General features: G+C 40.7%; 1 protein-coding gene across 1 annotated transcript in view; it reads left to right on the plus strand.

Moving 5' to 3' along the window:
* Positions 1-13,024, plus strand: part of RAB3C (RAB3C, member RAS oncogene family) — a 317,596-nt gene that overhangs the window by 40,017 nt on the left and 264,555 nt on the right. The window lies entirely within an intron of this gene.

Here is a 13,024-nt window from a genome sequence, read left to right on the forward strand (position 1 = left end):
TGCGGAGCACAGGCTCTGGACGCGCAGGCTCAGCGGCCATGGCTCACGGGCCCAGCTGCTCTGCAGCATGTGGGATCCTCCTGGACCAGTGCACAAACCCGTGTCCCCTGCATCGGCAGGCGGACTCTCAACCACTGCGCCACCAGGGAAGCCCAAGTTGCTGGTCTTTTAATTTCAAATACATTTCCAATATCCTGCATTTGTACTCTCCTCATGATTGCTGATTTTGATATCATATTTCTGTGTGGATGATTTCCTACCTTTACTGTATGTTTGCTTTTACTGGTCAGCTTTCCCATTTGTAAATTTCTTGTTTCTTGTTGTGTCTTTTTCTTTTCTGCCTAGAGAAGTTCCTTTAGCATTTGTTGTAAAGGTGGTTTGGTGGTGCTGAGATCTCTTAGCTTTTGTTTATCTGTAAAACTTTTGATTTCTCCATTGAATCTGAATGAGAACCTTGCTGGCTAGGGTATTCTTGGTTCTAGGTCTTTCCCTTTCATCACTTTAAATATATCATGCCACTGCCTTCTGGCCTGAAGAGTTTCTGCTGAAAAATTAGCTGATAACCTTCTGGGGATTCCCTTCTGTGATGTTTGTTGCTTTTCCCTTGTTGCTTTTGATATTTTCTCTTTGTCTTTAATTTTTGCCAATTTGATTAATATGTGTCTCAGTGTGTTCCTCCTTGGGTTTATCCTGAATGTGACTGTCTGCTCTTCGTGGACTTGAGTGAGTTTTTCCTTTCTCATGTTAGGGAAGCTTTGCACTATTATCTCTTCAAATATTTTCTCAGGCCTTTTCTCTCTCTTTTCTCCTTCTTTGACCCCTATAATGTGAATGTTCACATGTTTAATGTTCCAGAGGTTTCTTAAACTGTCCTTATTTCTTTTCATTCTTTTTACTTTATTCTCTTCTGTGGCATTGATTTCTACCATTCTGTCTTCCAGCTCACTTATTCCTTCTTTTGCCTCATTTATTCTGCTATTGATTCCTTCTAGTGTACTTTTCATTTCAGTTATTGTATTGTTCATCTCTATGTGTTTATATTTTCTATCATCTAGCTCTTTGTTAAACATTTCCTGTATCTTCTTGGTCTGTGCCTCCATTCTTTTTCCTAGATCTTGGATCAACTTAACTATCATTACTCTGAATTCTTTTTCAGGTAGATTGCCTGTCTCCACTTCACTTAGTTGTTCTTCTGGGGTTTTATCTTGTTCCTTTGTCTGGAACATATTCCTCTGCCATCTCATTTTGTCTAATTTTCTGTGATTGCAGTTTCTGTTTTGCAGGCTACAGGTTGTAATTCCTCTTGCTTCTGTTGTGTGGCCCCTGGTGGGTGAGACTGGTTTAAGAGGTTTGTACAGGCTTCCTTGTGGGAGGGACTGTTGCCTGCCCACTGGTGAGTGGAGCTGGGTCTTGTCCCTCTGGTGGGCAAGGCCATATCAAGAGGTGTGTTTAGAGGTGGCTGGGGGCTCAGGAAGATTTTAGGCAGCCTGCTGCTTATGGGTGGGGCTTTGTTCCTGCCCTGTTGGTTGTTTGGGCTGAGGCATCCCAGCACTGGAGCTATAGGCTGTTGGGTGGTGCCAGGTCTTTGTGTCAAAATGGTAGCCTCAAATATGCCAATGAGTACTCCCTAGTACCTCTTTCACCAGTGTCCTTGTCCCCATAGTGAGCCACAGCTGCCCCCTACCTCCCTAGAAGACCCTCCAAGACCTGCAGGTTGGTCTGGCCCAGGTTCCTATGAAGTCACTGCTCTTTTTCTGGGTCCTGGTGTGCATGATACCTTGTGTTCACACTCCAAGTGTGAAGTTTCTGTTTCCCCCAGTCCTGTGGGGTTCTTGCAATCAAGCCCCACTGGCCTTCAAAGCCAAATTTTCTGGGGACTTCTCCTCCTGATGCCACACCTCCAGGCTGAAGAGCCACATCTGGGGCTCAGAACTCTCACTCCTGTGGGAGAACCTCTGCAATATAATTATTTTCCAGTTTGTGGGTTGCCCACCTGGAGGGTATGGGATTTGATTTTATTGTGAATGCACCCCTTCTTCCATCTTGTTGTGGCTTCTTCTTTGCCTTTGGATGGAGAATATTGCTTTTGTTAAGTTCAAGTCTTTTTTGTTGATGGCTGTTCAGCTGTTAGTTGTGATTTTGGTGTTTTCGTGAGAGGAGGTGAGCTCAAGTCCTTCTACTCCTCCATCTTGTCTCCAACTCCCTGTAATCCTACGTATCTTAATCCCAGCAAGTACCCGTTCCACACTAAGTAATTGCTTGACAACTTTCTATATTCCCTTTTTACCTGTTCCAAGAAATTATTTATAGGTACAGAAAGGAATCGGTTATTTTGCTTGAAATTTACTATCTGCCAGCATAAACAGGTTGTGCATTATCTGTTTTGTGTTTAAAACACATAGATATGCACAATAGGAGGGACTGGAACATATTCCATTCACTTCTTGCACATTTCTGGAATGCCTGTTTCCACCACTGGGGAGTGTGCGTAGAAAGAAGAGTATTTGGAAAGAAGCGTCTGAGTAAGTGGAATGAATACCTGCAGGAAAATAGTGCTGACTGTAATCTTTGCATTTGGTGCTCACTTAGCCTAGTCACTCTGCCCATTGATTTCAGGGTGGTGTTCAACCCTCTAGTCTGTGGATAAGAAACCAACATTTTCTGCCCAGGAGAATCCTTAAGAGAACCACAGAAGCCAGTGACAGCTGCTAAGACCATTCCTGGTGCTGTCATTTATATGGTCTTTTCCTCCCATCACATTTCTTCTAACTTAGCATCTGCTTTTCCTGGGATATTGAGAAAGGCAATATTTAGTTTCACTCCTGACAAGAAGTTGATACTGTGTGCAAAATGTCAAGATGCAAACATTCACTTAGTCAGACAGCTGGAAGTGGTGACTCCTGCATCCTGCTGTGTTTAAACCACTCTTCTGAGCATTGACAAAATACAAAGGATGGTATAGACCTTGTTCCTGGCCTAATAGAGCTTACCAGCCATGTGGGAAGACATGAAAACAAACATGCAAGAAAAGATCACCCCACGGATCAGTAAGTGTTTTGCCAGCAAGAGGCAGAGTGGTCAGTGGCACAGGTGGGGACTCTGTGGCTCAAATGCTGACCCTGATCTCACTAGCTATGTGACCTCAAGCCCAAACTTCCCTATGTCTCCATTTACTTATTTGTGAAACAAGAGAAGATAACAGCTACCCCTTAGCTGCTAAGCATTTGCTATAATAAATACTTATACCTAGTTCAATACTAGGTGCAAAACTAACAATAAATGTTAGCTTTCTTCTTTTGTAAACAGTGTACCAACCTTCAGACTTTTGTACCCAATCAAGTAGTTTAATCAAACCAAATATTTGTTGGGTGCCTACTATGTACCAGGCACTGTACTAGGTGCTGGGATGCAATAGTGAATGATGCACAGGTTTGGCCATTAGGAGCCAACCATCTTATGTGGCAGTAGATGAGAGAAGAGAGAATTCATCTTCTATAATAAATTCCCAGGAGGTAGGGGGCACAGAACACACAGAAAATTTGCCTAACTCGGTCTTGAGGACTCTAGTAAGGCTTCCTGAGAGCATCTATATCTGAACCAAGAACTGATGAGTGAAAAGGAATTATTCATTCATTCATTCACTTGATCAACATTTATTGAGTTTTTACTGTGTGTCAGACACAGTGAATGAATTTGAGGTTAAACGTAAATAACAGAAAAAATATAGATTGTGATAGTGCTATGGAGAAATAATCAGAAAAATCTGATAAATGCAAAACAGTATCAGAAAAGGGAAAGAATATTTTTGTTAGATGATCAAGGTGGGTTTGTATGAGATAACTGAGCTGAGACACAGAGGATAAGGAGCCAGCTATTTGAAAAACAGGGAGCTTTCTCTCTCTCTGTCTCTGAAAAAGTGAAAGTTTTTCAAAAGTGAGTCTTTGTTTCCTGATTTTTTTCCACCATAGCTTTATATAGAGCATTCACTGCCTACTCTTTATTTTTCAAATCCTGACTTTCATCTTGATTTGCCCTCCATTTGAGCAACTGTGGATTTAGATTATTAGGGCCTGAAGCTTTTACAGTTTGGCAATCGTCTTTAAGGAACAAGATACAAAAACACCTTACTTTTGCAAAAGTAGCATAAAGCAGACGAACACATTTCTGGACCCCCTTGGAAGGAACCTAAAGTTTAACCTTCAGTCAGCATCATAGCAATTCACGTCTGCATTTGTGGAAATTTTACCTGTATGTCTGTAGAGAATGAAGGACATGTGGCTGATGTGAAGCAGTTACAACTAGTGCAAAAGAGGAACGCCCACTGGGAGCGTGCAGACAAAGGTGTGATGAGACAGTAGGATGGAGAAGAGGCAGTATTGGGGGTAGGAGATTGGATTCCTGGGGCAAATGTCTTCACTTCTCTAGGTATCAGTTATCTCATCTTGAAAAGGAAGGGGATGGACTCAACTAAAACAAAACCAAAATTGACATTCAATGATTGCTAATGTTCCAGGTACTGCTGTATGTGTTTATAGGTATTAAGTCATCTAATCCTCATAAAAATCCTATGAGATAGATGTTGTTCTTATCTACAGTTCACAGATAGGGAAACTGAGGCACAGGGAGTGCAGATAATTTGCCCAAGGTCACATAGCTAACAAGTAGTTAGCAGAGCTGAGTATGGGCCACCTAGCCTTGGAGCCTTTTCTCTTAACATCCTTTTTCTAGAATTGCCACTTTTGAATAATTACTGGACCACATCCACTTTGCACATTTTATGTTTAGTACTACAACCTTGAAATGTTGGTATTAATATAGGTCTTTTAAAGATATGAGGAAACTAAGACTCAGAGAGGTTAAGTAATTTCCTCCTAGTCACAGAGCTCTTTCTACTTCTTTTAGAGTAACTTTGAACTTTATAACTCTCTGATTAAAAAATAAATAAATCAGCAAGTAGGCAAAAATCAACAGAGTAAATTTTTTCCAAAGATATATCATGACAATATATTCTATCCAGATTGGTGTCTTTCATGACTCTCCTGTCATCCTACTTCCTACAGGGACTTCTGGCTTAAGACTGATGCTCTAAAATCTTTTAAAAATGGGAATGCCACCTTTGGTAGCAGAGAATGGGAGTTCTGCATATGTGAGGTTCCAGATAATTGAATGTTTAAATTGCCAAAATCTTAAACAAATTACATATTTTAATGAAAATCTTTCTAATCTGTGTTGTGCATTTACTTACACAAAACTAAGAACGTGAAAGATAAGTGAACTTGTCTTGGACTTGACTCTCAGGATTATCAGTATGAGTCCCTTGGGGATTACCACTCTACTCAACAGTCACCAGAAGATATCTTCCGTAGTCTTAGATCTACTTATATATTTCTATTTTTAATATCACCCTGTCCCCCTTCATGTTTCTAGTTGCTTTCTTCTCCCATTTTGATGTTTTACTTTTGTTATATTGTTTTGTATATCAAATTCTTTGTCCTTAGCTGAATTGAGAGCAAAGTGGCTCAGAGTATCTTTGTGTTAATCTGCAGGAGCTTTCAGTGCTTTGTGACCACTTAGAGGGGTGGGATAAAGAGGGTGGGAGGGAGATGCAAGAGGGAGGAGATATGGGGATATATGTATATGTACAGCTGATTCACTTTGTTATAAAGCAGAAACTAACACATCATTGTAAAGCAATTATACTCCAATAAAGATGTTAAAAAAAAAAGTTATCGTGAAAAAAAAATATGCACAAGCTTTGGTATAAGGGTGCTGGAAAGTCTAATGTGACTTCACAGAAGCTTCCTTTTGCTACTGTATTGTTATCTTCACAAATGTATCAACTAAAATGTTTAATCTGCCTGAACACATTGGTGTTAGTTTGACCTTAGGCCTATTCTAGACTTACTTGGATTTAAATTCCCCTAAGACGGCAATATCATATAGTGGTGTTGTGCTTAAAAATGGAATCCAAAGCAAGGCTGTCTGAGTTTAAATCTTGGTTCTAAGACTTATGGGTGTGTGACCTTGGGCAAATTAACTTCTCTGTGCCTTAGTTTTTCCACCTATAAACTGAGGCTAATAATAATAAGACTTTGCTTATAATCTCTTTGTAAAGATTAAATAAAATGATATTTATGAAGTTCTCAGCATAGTGCCTGACACATAGTATGTCATTTTTCTTTCTCAGTCTCCTGCATTTTACCAATACTATTGACCTCATCTACCTAACTCCATCCTTTCTGGAACTGAACATATACTTTTGGGGCCATAAATTGCCAGTTCTAATGTAGGCAGATATTTATATGAAGAACTTTATTTTGGTGTCCTGACATGGTAATGAAATATACCAGCATACTGACAAGATAAAACATCTTCTGGACCCCTGGGTTCCTCTCAACAGCCACTGGTAAGTGTTAATCTGCCCAAGTGCAGATTAAGTGTTGAGGTATTTCTTTGTGTTTTGGAGCCATCTGTGCATTTAGATAGAGCCATGAACTGCACAGGAAAGGCAAACCCATAAGCCTGTTTATTAAATGCTCGTAAAATTGATGTTCTGCCCTGTAACAAAACAATTATAAATCATTAGATCCAGGGATGGAGAGCTGTTATTAAAATACTGGGATATAATTTCCTCAGGATATTGCCCAGTGATACTGGCAGCTTCTGATATAAGATATGGGCTGTATGTGTGTCACCGTCACTCATTATTATTTCTCTATTGATTTGTTTAAAGTGATACTGAACTGGCCAGTTCTGACATTATATAAACACAGCTTAAATCTGAATACAAATGAAACATTTAATTACTTCATATTTGTTTCTCAAGTCAGATTTAAGGAGAAAGCACAGCATTTCCCAAGCTAAATAGTACTTATTTTCAGTACTATGAATTTTTTTCCCTCCTGCTTTTGCTCTCAGAACATTAATTTTGCTAGTCCTGAGCATGGCCACTGTGACAACTCAACCAGCAAGATCAAACTGTGAGTTTCAGTTGACAGAAATCACTTTACCCAACCCTTTGATGGATACAGAGAAGTGAAAGGCAAGGTTTCCACCTTCAAGAAGTTTACAGTCTTTGAAAACAACTTAATTAATCCTAGAATGTCTATAAAGCATCATATGCAAAACTCTGGAGTATAAACTAAAAGTAAAGAGAGACAGAAAATTTAAAAGAATTGAAGTGGGTGAAAGTATCAACAGGGTTTGGGGGAGAAATGCACCGGGTGATTTAGGAGAGGTTAACGATTTTACAAAGGTATGTGCAGGGTTTAGGGAAGCAAGAAGGGATGGTGCAGACCTCAGAGCCATTCCCATGCCTTGGACTAAAGGGAATGGGGACCAGGAGAGAGCTGTAGCTGTAGCTGTAGGAGGGGGCCTGTGTTCTTCCAGAAGACCAAAGCTTCTGCCAGTCAGTGGCCCTGCAGGGAACGGGCCAAGGGAAGAGATGTCCTGATGTTTCATTCCTCCTGACTCCTGACCTTTTACCTGTGTCTCTCATTGGCTGAGCCCACCATCAAGGGAGGTCTGTTACAGCAATTCACAGAAGTTAGCTCCCTGGAGCACAGAGCAGGATGGAACTGGGTAAAGAGGGCATCTGGAAAGGCAAAGGCATATATCCCACACAATGAAGAGGGTAGTGTTTTACATTTTCTATATAAAACCTTTCAATTATCAAATAAGAAGGCAGACATCCCAAATCCACATTTTATAGAACTTGAATCATAGATATTATATGGCATGCTCTTCATATATTCATACCCCTGATAATTTGAATAATATGGTACATTTCACAACTTTCGTTTTGTTTTGGCTGATCACATGGTCCTCCCTAAATTTTTCAATGCGCATTCACTGGATAATTCTATCAAATGCTCAAGATATTGCTGATGAGTTAGCACTTTGAGCACATATATAGCCATTAAGGTCTGCTTCATAAGGAAATTAATTTTCACTCAAATCTGGGTGAACATCTGCATAGAAAATAAAAATGCCAGTGAACCCAGGTCTTTTATCTAATCCTCTCAGAAGAGATATGGGGGAAATATGACAGTTCTCTGTAAGTTGCCCATTTGTATTTATTTATTATGTTGACCTGAATGCAGAGGTAAACTGAGGCAAACTCAACATTGTTCAACAGGTGAGTTTATTCACGAATAGCAGAGGAATTGCACTTTGGGACATTTAAACTCTAGCAAGACACAGGCTCCATTGAGGGTTTGGGGTGGGTTTCTTTATGGGCAGGCAAGAGGGGAGGGTTCAGTTAGAGTCTGTTAAAATAGAAAACAAACAAAGACCAGCTTTGAAAATTCACCTACCAGTCAAAATCAGTCCAGTCATACAATCAAAGTTCAATTCAGTTTATTTTGTGAGACCAACCCTACCTGGGTCATTTCTTGTTCATGCCTCTGGAAACTATAAGCAAAACTTCCCAGGGTTGATATTAGGCAGCCCCTGACCATTTCTTTATCATTTAAGAAAATTCCAGTATTATCATTTTTCTGTGAATCAGGCATTTATCAGAAATCAGTCTCTCAGTCCTTAAGTTTTATTTTCCTGAGGACATATGCATTTTATACCCCTTAGTTTGATTTTAGATGGAAAATTTTCACAATTATTAGTATCATTTAGATCTCGGAAGTTCAAATGTCTGGGAATCAGTTACATGGGGGTTTGTGTGGTATAAACCCGCTAGGCTGGACAACGTGGAGGGAACAGCTGGTTAGCCAGGCAGTCACCCTGTTTTAGTCAAAGAGACCCCAGGATGGCTTTTTCTTAAATGACCAGACGTTTATGAGTGATCACTCTGTGCTGTATAAAGTGCTAGACTCCGGAGGTGAGAGAGCCAAGGACTTTTAAGCTTCCTGTCTTTCAGCAACTTACAGGATAATGGCACAGAAATAAGTGTGGAAATAAATGAACAACCAAATGACAAAAGCAAAGGCTCTTTATGCTGAACTCGATAGAGCTAGGAGTCAGCCATCATTGTATTTTGGCAGAGACTGAAAGGCAGGAAGAGGAATGGGAAAGCTTTCTACGAGAGAAGAGGGAAGGCTTCAGGTGATGTCCTGAGTGACTGGAGGCTGTTGGCAGGGGAAGTTGTAGGTGAGGTCACGGGAAGGGGGGGACTTCTTTCTGATTGGTTAGGGCTGTCTGATTAGTTGGCTTTCTCTGATTGGTCCTAAGTTGGAAGTGGGGACAAAAAGAGAAGAAGCTGTCGGTTGTTAATGAAGTCCTGAGCCTTTGGGGCCAATAGTTTATAGAAATTATGATTTAGCTTCCTGGATTGTCACTAGAGATAACAATTTGGCTTCCTGCAAGTCTGACTTACAGCAGGCTGGCATTCTGAGTTGTTTATTGGAGATGAGGGGGCGGGTTTCCTGGCAGGTTGCTACAGGTTGTGGGTCAAAGTTTTATTTTTATATATGGTCTGCCCGTTGTCCGTTTGTATATTCAGACTCACAAGCAAGCCAAACACAAGGCCAGCTTTAATGAGGGCAGCAAGAGAGATAACACAAGGAGAAATAATGAGTTTTGGTGTTCGATGATTTGATTCTGGGCAAATTATGTAACCCTGTTATGTCTTAGTTTCATTTTCTATAAAATAAGGATAAGAATATTTGCCTTAATAACATAGTATGTGGAATATGGTTTGTATGGTGTTCTCATATTTTTGGGGGCCCATTTGTAACTTTAAAAATTATTGAGGACCCCAAAGATCTTGTGTATATGTGGGTTATATCTATTAATATTTACGTACTAAAAATTAAACTGAAAAAAGTTTACTAATTTATTTAAAATAACAATAATAAATACATTGCATGTAAACATAAATTACATACTTTTAATGAAAAGAACTATATCTTGAAAAACAAAAATGTAGTGAGAAATGTGATATTGTTTTGTATTTTTGCAAATCTCTTTAATGTCTGACTTCATAGAGAACAGCTGGATTCTCATATCTGCTTCCTCATTCAATCCGTTGCTATATCACATGTCATGTAACCTATAACCTCTGGAAACTTCCGCTGAACGCTTGTGAGAGAATGAGAATGAAAAAGATAGATAATAGTTTAGCATTATTTTAAAGTTTACCTCAGAGACTTTCTGAAAGAGTTTGGGGGCCCCCAGGCCATATTTTGAGTACAGCTGCTCTAGGCCTCAAATAAATTATTAATAATATTAGCAGAAGTTTATAGCACTGTTGACACATATCTGACAGGGCATATCTTTGTACAGAGGTACTGCTTTCTACTCCCATGTGCTGGTAGGTAAAGGAAGGAGATCTTCTGACAGTAGGTGGCTTTCCTGGAAGCCAGGTTTGAGGCTCAGAGCAAAGAGTGCAAGTCTTTGTAAATAGAGGCTAAACCAGAAGGAAGTTTTTCAGTAGTATCTGAATGAGAGAATGAGAAAATTAAAGCACAAACCCACATCTTCTATGGCAATAAAAGCTGTTATGGCAATAACAAGTGCAAGAGACTGGAAAGTAGGTCCTCCTCAAATCTTCTCACTGGAGCAAGAATCTCCCCCCATTCTGGGGAGGGAGGCAGGTGACAAGTGTGGCAAATCCTCTCCCAACTCCTACTTAGTTTACAAACTGGACAACTGAGCACAGAGGCCATTTGATTTCCTGGCATAAGTCTCAGAGAGAGCACTGCTGGTGAAAGCAACCTCCTGGATTCTGGAATTCTAGTCTTTCAAAGTTTATCAGAGGCTAAGTGTTAATTTACACTAAATTATGCATAACTGATAGACTCACATCTGAAATATACTAAAGGTAGTAGCTTGTTAACCAAAGGAATAAAGGAGCTCACAGCAGTGGGTGTCACAGTGGGACCACCTTCCCTGGCCTCTTCAACTTATACCACCTGTGTGAAAGGCTGACCCAGACTCTTAAGGTACATTGTTGCCCCTTTATGGTAATGGAGGGGAATAATGTGCAGATATAAATCATTTCATTTTATCTTAGTGGGTAGATCTGTCCTCCTCTTTTAAGAAAAAGTACAGTAGTGGCTTTTTTTACCCCTTCAAATTTTGCAAAGCAATTAACCTCTGGGTCAAGATAAGCTCAGATTTCATCTCTACTGTTTAATTCTTCACAAATTTATAGTCAAATGGAAACAAGAGAGTGAGAATTGAAAGCGTTTTTCCACTTTGCTCTATGGCATGCTTCTGTGAATGCCGTAACGAAGTCTGTAGGTCTAGTTTTGAGAGTAAAATTCTAAAGTAAGTTTTGTAGTAACATAGCTGCCAAGGGTTGAAAACAGAGGTGGAAGGACAGGCCCTTTACTCAGGGACTGGTGAAAATCAAGACCTTCTGAGACCTTTTTGCCTGGCCTTGATGATGCCTACTCAAACAATGTAAAGGTGATTCTATGGTTGGGAGGCTCTTGACTCTGCAGATGGGCGGATCTCAGAATATGAGAGAAAAACACATATGAGAGTAAGCACAGAAGGCTGTATGAAGCAGGGGCCTAGCATTTATCAGCACCATCGTTCCCCAGAGGAGTGTCTAGTCAATAATTTTAGCACGGAAACCACAGTCTCTCCAGAGAGACAGTTCTCAAAGTGTGGCCCCAGAGGCAGGCCCTTGTCAGAATCATTTGGAGAATTTGTTAAAAATGTAGATCCCAAGCCCACTGAGTCAGACTCTCTCTGTGAGCAGAACCAGGGAATCTGGATTTCTAACAAGCTTCCCAGATGAGTCTGATGCAATAAAATTTGATAACTGCTGCTCTAAAGAACAGGTCCCACTCAAATGGACCAATTTACTCCTATCACATCGTGTCTGCTCATGAAGAACAGGGGTTAGGTCTACGTTAGTCTGTTAAGGTCGAGGATAGATACGGGAGGGGTAGACTTATATATTCAGATCTGATCTCCTTCTGATTTCTGGAGCCAGAGAACATCTTAGGATGACCCAAATGTGGCTTCTGGCTGGAGTCTATCCTTTGGAGTAGCTGGAGACAGGGTATATGTGTAGCATCGAAGCTTCAGGGCCTCCAACATACTCTACCTGACAGTGGGTCTACCTGCTTCTTCATCCCATTCTCTTCTTGCCCTATCTGCCTATCATCCTTTCCTTACGTCAGGATTAAATACAGTCCTACTCCCCACTGGTTGCTAAATTTGCTCCTGATTCTTTCTTTTCCCTGCTGTTTTTTTTTGTTTGTTTGTTTTGTTTTGTTTTGTTTTGTTTTTCGGTATGCGGCTCTCTCACTGTTGTGGCCTCTACCGTTGAGAACAGGCTCCGGACGCGCAGGCTCAGCGGCCATGGCTCATGGGCCCAGCCGCTCCGCGGCATGTGGGATCTTCCTGGACTGGGACATGAACCCGTGTCCCCTGCATCGGCAGGCAGACTCTCAACCACTGCACCACCAGGGAAGCCCTCCCTGCTGTTTGATACATCCTTAGATACTGATGTCTACACGTACTCTCTCTCTATTCCCCTTTAGCTCAGGTTTTTATTCTGTGTCTCTGAATACATCATGAACTAAAATGGGAAGGTTCCAGTACTCTCTCAATCTCAAGCAAAGAGGTTTGTTTCCTCAAACTCTTTATCATTTGCCACAGTGATTTTCAAATATTTTTTAGGATATCTAGTCATTTCTTAAAGACAGGCTTGTGTGGTATCCTAGTGACTGGAGAAAACTGACCTGTTTTAAGCAAGTGAAGAGCCCAGAGTCCATTCCCTTCAACTTCCTAACCCCTTACTGAGATGAGGGCAGGGAAAGTGCAGCCTGGAACACTACTATTCCACATATCTTTTAGAATAAGAGCCTGGAGAACACATGGATATACCTCTCACTGACTCTTTCCATGAGGCATACCCCCTGCAAAATGGCAGCTCTTATGGACATAGCCCAGGGGCTCTAAAAACTAGGTGATGGGAAGGAAAGTGGAGGGGAGAGCATCGGCTTAGGACATCTCACCCCCAGGGGAGATCTGCCAGGACCCTAATCTTTTAATTTGTGTATTTGAGTGAAGATTCAGTAGTGCAAGGAAAAACATTTGGTGGACACTCTTT

Source organism: Lipotes vexillifer, unplaced genomic scaffold (assembly GCF_000442215.2).
Source record: "Lipotes vexillifer unplaced genomic scaffold, Lipotes_vexillifer_v1.1 scaffold366, whole genome shotgun sequence".
Lineage (NCBI taxonomy): Eukaryota > Metazoa > Chordata > Mammalia > Artiodactyla > Lipotidae > Lipotes > Lipotes vexillifer.